General features: G+C 42.0%; 1 non-coding gene across 1 annotated transcript; it reads right to left on the bottom strand.

The window, feature by feature from the left end:
* Positions 1-1120: 1120 nt before the first annotated feature.
* Positions 1121-1228, bottom strand: LOC148546316 (small nucleolar RNA R71). Its single transcript, XR_015900824.1, has one exon. It is a non-coding gene; the product is annotated as a small nucleolar RNA R71 (small nucleolar RNA).
* Positions 1229-9419: the final 8191 nt, after the last annotated feature.

Raw genomic sequence — 9419 nt, 5'->3', positions numbered from 1 at the left:
GCCCTCTAGTCACTAACACCAATCCCTTTTTATTGAGTGGGTTGGAACTTGTGAATAGAAGTAGCATTCCAACTTGTTTGACTTTCCCTTACCTAGTAAGGGATAACTAAACAGAACAATCTTCAATTATTAATTAATCTTGAGAGTACTTCAACAAGAATAGGGCTTCCAACTAATCTACTCCTAGTCAAGGCTTTTATTTAAATTATTTAATTTCTCCAATTTAATTTCCTGTTTATTCAACTCAAACCTTTTTTGAAAACATCTGATTAATAAAATAGCACACCTTTCTGCAACTCGTTGGGAGACGACCTGGGATTCATACTCCCAGTATTTTAATTTTAATTTTTGTGACACCCTTCTAAATTGATAAGCGGATTTCTGGTTGGTTAAGAACTATACTTGCAACGCATATCTTATAACAATTCTTGACTCGCCAATTTCCACCACGTCAATTTTTGGCGCCGTTGCCAGGGAGTTGCAATAGAGTGCTAAGTTATTGATTGGAATTTATTTATTTGCATTTTATTTTATCTTGCTACTATGAGCTGCTTGTTTCTTTCGTTAGATGACGCGTTCACTTCCTGATCCAAGCTTGCCAGTATTCGATCCTGAGATTGAAAGAACTATTTCACGAATAAGGCAAGCTCGGCGTCAGTTAGTCCTCTCTGAGGGTGGATCTGAAACGTCACTTGAGGAAGAAACCAGCCCCCGTTCTACTGATTCGGTTGATTTACCTGTAGGTGACATGGCAGCACCTAGGAGAGTTACTATCCAGGAGGCTGGAGCCCCTGATTTTACAATGCAACCGTTTCAAGCGCATCACCCAGCGGTGGCTACAGACTTTTAAATAAAGACTGCACTGCTCAATTTGATGCCCAAGTTTCATGGCTTACCTGCTCAAGAGCCTATCAAGCACCTGAGAGATTTTCAAGCAGCCTGTTCTACTGTTAGGCGTGATGGTGCAGATGAAACTTCAATTTTGTTGAAAGCTTTCCCGTTCTCTCTTGAGGGAAAGGCAAGAGAGTGGTACTACACTCAACCCGCAGCAACTGTATCCGACTGGGATACACTTAGAAGAGAATTTTTGGAAAAGTTCTTTCCGGCTGAAGTAACTGATAAACTGAGGAAAGACATTTCTTTGATTGTTCAGGACAAATCCGAGACTCTCTATGAATACTGGGAGCGCTTCAATAATCTTCTGGAAGCATGCCCCCACCATATGATTGACAAGATAGTGTTACTCGGTTACGTCACACAGGGCATGAGGCCCCAAGATAAGACCACATTGGAAAGTGCTAGCAATGGGTCTATGAAAAAGTACAAGACCACTGATGAGGCATAGCAATTGATCAGTGACTTAGCTGAATCTACTCGGAATCACAGGCAGAAACAAGGCCGTTCAAAAATCGTTGCAGAAGTATCCTCTAGCAGAGAGACTGCTGCTCTAACTCAGAGTATCTGTGAAATAACCAACTTGCTGAAGCAGATGCAATTGAATCAACAACAAGTTCAGCAAGCTCAACCTTCTCCACCACAGCAAAGCCAACAGTTAGTCCCACAGAGAGTTTGCGGAGTCTGTGCTGATTATAGCCATTATACTGATGAATGTCCGCAGCTCCAGCAGGAAGACAACACCGTGGAAGCTACTCATAACTTCTATGACCGCCCCAACCAAGGGTACAATCAGGGTGGCAATTACAGCCATGGATGGTAGGACAATTCTAACCAGAATTGGAAGGACAACAATAACAGAGGAGGCAGAGACAATCAGGAAAATCAGAGGTGGAATAATAACAACAACAGGCAGCAGAACCAGAACCAGCCTTACAGAGCACCTCACCTGAGGTAATCCCAAGGACCACAGAATACCCAACAGCAAACCTCTCAAATTACTTATCCTTCTTCATCTTCTAATGACGACTTACTACAATCTATTGATCAGAGACAACAGACCATGGAAAATAACCTTTATGCTACACTAAATGGTCTGAACTCTACTTTGCAAGCTCTTGTCTCACAGATTGGATCAATGAATAACTTCAATAACCAGCCTTTGAGCTCTAGTGGAATCCCCTCTCAACCATTACCCAATCTAAAGGGTGGCATTAATGCCATCACCCTAAGGTCCGGAACCACACTGCAGGAGAGGAATCAGGAGGAGCCAAGCCCACCAGAACACGCCTCAGCTGAAGAGGTAGTGGAAATAGAAGATGTTGAAGAGGAAGAGGACATACAGGACATGGCAGAAAAAGAAGAAATTCAACCACAGGAGGAAGCACCACAGGGCACAGACACTACAGAAGACACCACTCCCATTCCATTTCCACAACTTGCAAGGAAGCCCAGGAAGCAGCTGGAACCTAATCCCAAAATGGTAGAGATATTCAAAAAGGTTGAGGTAACTGTTTCTCTTTTTTATGTTATTCAACAGGTACCTAAATATGCAAAGTTTCTAAAAGATTTATGTATACATAAAGACAAAATTAATGAATTAGAAACTATTCCTTTAGGTAGTTCCATATCTGCTTTAATGGGAGGTTTACCTGAAAAGTGTAGTGACCCAGGTCCATGTTTGGTTAATTGTACTATTGGTGGTGTAGTATTTTCTGACTGCATGTGTGATTTAGGAGCATGTGTGAGTATAATGCCTTTGTCTATATATGATACTTTGAGGCTCCTTCCCTTAAAAAGGTCGGCAGCTCATTTTGTGTTAGCAGATAAAAGCATTATTACAGTGGCTGGAGTTGCTGAAGATGTATTAGTGGGCATTAAGGGGCTCACATTTCCCATTGATTTTTATATCCTGGAGATGCCCCAAAATGACTCAGAGAAATTATCATCAATCCTACTCTGAAGACCATTCCTGAAGACCTCGAAGTTCAAATTAGATGCTTTTTCAGGAACATACTATTTTGAAATAGATGGCTGAGTAGTAATCTTCAATCTGAATGGAGTTATGAAGCATCCTCTGGAGGATCATTCTATCCTCCAGTGTGACATCATAGATGAAACCGTGGCTGAAGTTCACCAGGAGGAATTTGAAGAGAAGTACATAGGACAAGGTCTAAGTGTGGGGACATTCTCAAAGGACAATGACAGTGCTTTACCATTGTTACCAGCTCCAGACAACCCAGAGCCTAACCATGATCAGAAGTTAGAATTAAAACCCCTTCCTCCACACCTCAAATATGCTTACCTTGAAGACGAGCAGAAGTTTCCAGTTATCATTGCAAGGAAACTCACTTCTCAACAGGAAGAGCAGTTACTTAGTATGCTGAGGAGGCACAAGAAGGAAATTAGTTGGAGTTTGGCAGACATAGTAGGCATCAACCCTCAAGTCTGTGAGCATAGGATATTTTTAGAAGAGGGAGCAAGACCTGTCCGTCAACCCCAGAGAAGACTGAATCCCACTATCTTAGAGGTTGTCAAGAAGGAAGTGACCAGACTACTAGAGGCAGATATCATCTACCCTATTTCAGACAGTGAATGGGTAAGCCCAGTACAAGTGGTGCCCAAGAAGTCTGGAGTCACTACAGTGAAGAATGAGCACGGAAAACTCAGGGCAACCAGAGTTCAGAACGCCTGGAGGGTCTGCATTGACTACAGACACCTCAACCAGGCCACTCGTAAGGATCACTATCCTCTTCCATTCATTAATCAAATGCTGGATTGCCTGTCAGGTAAATCACATTATTATTTTTTAGATGGTTACACAGGTTATTTCCATATTCATATAGCTCCTGAGGATCAGGAAAAGACCACTTTTACATGTCCTTTTGGGACTTATGCTTACAAGAGAATGCCCTTTGGCTTGTGCAATGCACCAGCTACCTTCCAAAGGTGCATGATGAGTCTTTTCTCTGATTATTGAGGACTGTATGGAAGTTTTTATGGATGATTTTAGTGTATATGGCGATTCCTTTAGCCTTTGCTTAGATGGATTATCTAGAGTATTAGATAGATGTGTCAGTACAAACCTTGTATTAAATTTTGAAAAATGTCACTTTATGGTAAAACAAGATATTGTACTAGGACATGTTGTGTCTAATACTGGCATTTCTATAGATCCAGCAAAGGTGGATGTTATTTCTAGTTTGCCTTACCCCTCCTCTGTGAGGGAAGTCTGTTCGTTCCTTGGCCATGCAGGTTTTTACAGGAGATTCATTAAGGACTTCAGTAAGGTAGCACTTCCCTTATCTAGACTACTGCAGAAGGATATTGAGTTCGAGTTCAGTGAGGATTGCAAACAAGCGTTTGATAAGCTGAAGACCGTCCTGACTCAAGCTCCAATTGTGAGAGGACCAGACTAGAGCCAGCCATTTGAAATAATGTGCGACGCCTCCAACCATGCAGTAGGAGCAGCACTGGCTCAGCGTGAAGGTAAGGACCCCTTTTAGACGCCGCTCAGTCCAATTACACTACTACTGAGAAAGAGCTTCTTGCTATTATTTTTGCTCTGGATAAATTCCGAGCCTATTTACTTGGTACGAAGGTAGTAGTGTACTCAGACCACGCAGCTCTAAAGTATCTATTAGCTAAAAAGGAGTCCAAACCAAAGCTTATACGTTGGATACTGCTATTACAAGAATTTTATTTAGAAATTAAGGATAGGAGTGGTAACCAGAATTTAGTGGCAGACCACTTGAGTCGCCTTGAGCACATTAAAGATGACCCCATTCCTATAGCTGATAATTTCCCATTTGATAACCTGCAAGCAGTATCTGAGGTAGTCCCTTGGTATGCACCTGTAGCTAATTATCTAGTTAGCCGCACCTTTCCTCCAAACTTTTCTAAGCATCAAAGAGACAAGCTGAAAAGCGACTCTAAATATTATATATGGGATGAGCCATATTTATGGAGATGTGGCACTGACCAGGTAATTAGACGGTGTGTGCCTCAATCAGAATTCCAGTCCATCTTAGAGGCCTGTCACTCATCTGAGAGTGGAGGACATTTTGGCTCTCAAAGAACAGCTAGAAAAATCTTAGACTGTGGATTCTGGTGGCCTACTCTTTTTAGAGACGCTGCTGAATTTTGTAGATCTTGTTTCCCATGCCAAAAATTTAGTAATATATCCAAGAGGGATGAGATGCCTCAACAAATTATGCTTTTCTGTGAAATTTTTTATGTTTGGGGCATTGACTTCATGGGTCCATTTCCAAATTCTAATGGTTATTTTTACATATTGTTAGCTGTGGATTACGTTTCCAAATGGGTGCCAGCAATTTCTACCCGCACTGATGATGCTAACACTGTTGTTTCCTTTGTGAGAAACCACATTATTTGTCACTTTGGATCACCACGAGCAATCGTGAGCGATCAAGGCACCCATTTTTGTAACAGTAGACTAACAGGATTAATGAAGAAGCACGGGATAATTCATAAGGTTACAACAGCCTACCATCCTCAGACTAATGGGCAAGCCGAGGTGTCAAACAGAGAGATAAAGCATATCTTGCAGAAGATAGTCAAACCTCATAGAAGAGACTGGAGCACCAGGCTACAAGATGCACTCTGGGCATACAGAACAGCATACAAAACACCCATTGGGATGAGTCCTTTCTGCTTAGTTTATGGAAAAGCTTGTCATCTCCCTGTTGAAGTAGAGCACAAAGCCTTTTGGGCAGTAAAGGAGTGCAACATGGGAATTGAGAAAGCCGGAACTGAAAGGAAGTTGCAGCTGCAAGAACTGGAAAGCCTTCGCCTAGAAGCTTATGAGAACTCAAGACTATACAAGGAGAAGATGAAGGCTGTACATGATCAGCACATCAAGAGAAAAGAGTTCCAACCTGGGGACTTAGTCCTCCTTTACAAATCTCGACTGAGGCTTATGCCAGGCAAGTTGAGATCAAGATGGGAAGGTCCATACAGAGTAGAAAAGGCCGAACCGTACGAAGTTTTTCACCTAAGTCATCCTTCAAGCTCTGAACTTATCAAAGTTAATGGACAACGTTTAAAGCTGTACCATGGAGAGAGGATGAAGAAAAACAAGGAGCTCGAGATTTTCCTCTTGGAAGATCCCCACATAGCCGAAGACTGAGCTAGTGGAGCGTCCAACTTACAGACGTTAAAGCAAAGTGCTAGGTGGAAGACAACCCACCATGGTATGATCGTTCTTTTCTTTATTCTTAGTTTTCCTATTCAATAACTCTTCTCTTTATTAGTGCATTTCGTGCATCTGCATTTACATACTTTTATTTAAAAAAAAAAATCACGTGACGCGACCGCCTCATTGACGCATCCGCACCGCAAGTGATTGAAGAAAATAATAAAATGAACAGAGAGTCACGCGAGAGCGTGGCTGGAGGCGTGCCCGTGGCACAAATCGCCCCACACGACCGCGTCCCTGACGCGTCCACGTCGAGTGGGAACATTGGCCTCCCACGTGACCGCGTCACTCACGCGGCCACGTGCCCTAGAATTCGACGTGAAAAGGGTGCACGACCGAAAGTTGTGCTAGAGTGGTGCTAGATTGGCGCTGAACGCATAATTCTTCCCACGCGGACGCATGGCTCACGCGTCCGTGTCATATCCTTCCAATGGCCACTCACCCGATCGCATGCCCCACGCGATCGCGTCACCCCAGATTTGGCAAAAATAAAATTTCAAACAGAGAGTTGTGCGAGCGCGAGGCTGCCCTCGCGCCAGTAGCATAAAACGGGTCACGCGACCGCGTCGCTTGCGCCGCACAGCTTCCCTGATTTGCCAATTATCTTATCTTTCTTTTCCCCAAATCCTATTTTCTCTTTTCCCTCCTTATTTCTTCCTTCTCCCTTCTTCCCTCTTTCTCACTTTCTACTCTCTCTCTCTCTCTCTCACCCCCATTAACAAGGTTTTCTTTTCTTCTTCCCCCCTTACTTTTCTATTATTCTTCTTATTTTTTTATATGTTATCTTCTTTTCTTTTCTTTTTACTTTCATTATCCATATTTTCTTTTTCTTTCTTTTTCCTTTTTACTTGGTGTTGGAATTTTATTTGAGTCATTATTTCTCATTATATGCTTGTGGATTGTTGTAAAATTGTTTAGCAATTATATACCCTTTTAAAGGGTTGCTTGCATGTTCACTTTAATACTTTCTATACCTTATTTACCATGCATGCTATGTGTTTGTGAAAACGCCCATATGGCATTATGCACTTTTCTATATTATTCTACTCTAATATTCAATGCTTGCTTTTCACAAATTCCCTTTACTATTGTATTAATTGAATTTAATTGTCAATACAAACGTGATGGCTAGTTTGTTATGAGTGATAACACATTCAACTAATTAAATGTTGGGTCTATGCTACTCATGCCTTTGCCTGCATGCCAATAAACCCCTTGCATTTAATTATCCTCCAATGCACTTGCTATATTTCTATTGATGAACTTTTCACATGTAGTCATGACCATGTGTTAACAACATCCTCTTTACCGTGCATTGTTTATCACTTATACAACCCTCTTCCTTGCTCTATCTCTTTGAATTTACGTTACTTTCTTTTTTTTCCTTTTTCAGGATGGCCACCAAGAAAGGAAAAGAGAAAGCTACTCCCAAACCACCGGCAAGAAGAGGAACAAAAAGAGCATTAGTGGCAGAGCCCTCTTCAACTGCAGTTAAACCCTCAACAAAAAGAACTAAGAGGATTATAAAGGTTGATGATAAAGAAAAAGCCTTCCCAGCAAAGGACACTGCACGATTTCCCAATTGCTACTGTGAGCAGATGTTCTCCATCCTGGCAGAAAGGAGTTACAACAACGAATACCTTCTTCTCCTCCCAAACCATATTGCTACCTTTGTTGAGCCACAAATTGCACAAAGACAATGGGGTTTCCTACAGAGACAGCCGAGGCAGGACAATCTTTCTTGGGTAGTCGAGTTCTACTCCAACTTCCACCTGCCAACCCTGCAGTCTGTCTTTGTCCGTCAAAAGCAAGTCCCCGTTACAGAAGAGGCCATTCAAAGAGCTCTAGGGCTTCCCCCTGTTCCATAAGGATTGGACGCCTTTTAAGAAGCTGCACTCAAGTGCCAGATGTACCAATTTGACTGGGACGTCGTTCTCAGAGTTATCGCACTACCTGGCAGCCGTTGGATCTACGGATACCATCGTACCCGCCCTAAGAGAATATCGGCTTCAGCACTTACCTTGGAGGCTCGCGTATGGGCATAGATCATGTCCTATTACGTCTTTCTGAGCACTCACGAGTCCTCCTTCACTATGGACATGGCTGTTCTACTATGGTGCATCCTTACAGACCAACCTCTGAACCTACTAAGACACATCCGGAATGCCATGTGACACGTGCAAATTGCGGGCAACTTACCTTTTCCCGCCTTGGTCTCAGATCTTGTCTCAGCAGCCGGAGTCTCCTACAGAGCTAGGGACACCAAAGCCATGCTTCCACGGGATGATCAGTATGTCCCTAACGGGAAATACATCAGACCTCCACCAGCCGCCACAAGCCATCAGACTGAACTGGTTGAAGATATTCCTTCTTCAACACCACAAGCACCTACAACAGACCAACTGCTCCATCAGATACTCGAAAGATTGGATCGGCAGGAACACAAAGCTAAGATGAGAGAGCACCGTAACAAGCGCCGAGTCACATACCTCAAGGAGCTGATTATGGGAAAATTCAAGGACTCAGACACCCCGGACTCCACTTTCTTTACCAGCACAGGAAGCCATGATGGTCCCGACTGTAGAGATACTGCTACCAGCCCACCTTTGTTCCTAACAGATGGCACCGAGGATGGTGCAAAGCCTTAAGTGTGGGGAGGTCGGTCAGTACCTGACTTCCGGAGGTAATTTCTCTTCCCTAAACACCAATAAATTACGATATTTAGTTAGTTTTTCTTTTGTAGAATAGGATAAATTGCATAGTAATAGGTTAGTTGCATGCATGTTCTACTTGATTGAAAAGACAATAAGTTTTCCTCTAAGACCCTATTTTTGGAACAAAATTTCACTAACTTTAATTAAAATTTTTATGCTAAATTTGCTTGAAGTTGTATTTGGAACATGATTTTTAAGCTAAAGAACACACAACCTGCGAGATTTGAGCCTTTATGCATGGTTACATTATTTAACCATAATTATTTTATTCTTGTGTGTTTACTTCTCTATGATTGTAATCTATATTTTGTTTCATTCTATATGTCCAATGTTTATTATATTTGTATGCTTGCATATGATTGAGGCCATTATTTGTTTAAACTCACTTATTCAAATTAAACCTACCCTTTCAATTACCTTTGTTAGCCACTTTGAGCCTTTAAATCTCATTCTTTCTATATTTTACCACATTACTAGCCTTGAGTGGAAAAATAATTATATATCCCAAATTGAATCTTTGGTTAGCTTAAGATAGAATTGTGTGTGCTAATTAAGTATGGGAAATTGTGGGAACAAAAGATAATAAGGGAATG

Source organism: Arachis ipaensis, chromosome B9 (genome assembly GCF_059453495.1).
Source record: "Arachis ipaensis isolate K30076 ecotype BB chromosome B9, ASM5945349v1, whole genome shotgun sequence".
NCBI classification, from domain to species: Eukaryota; Viridiplantae; Streptophyta; class Magnoliopsida; order Fabales; family Fabaceae; genus Arachis; species Arachis ipaensis.
The sequence above is the reverse complement of the archived record's forward strand: the minus strand, read 5'-3'. Positions and strand labels throughout refer to the sequence as shown.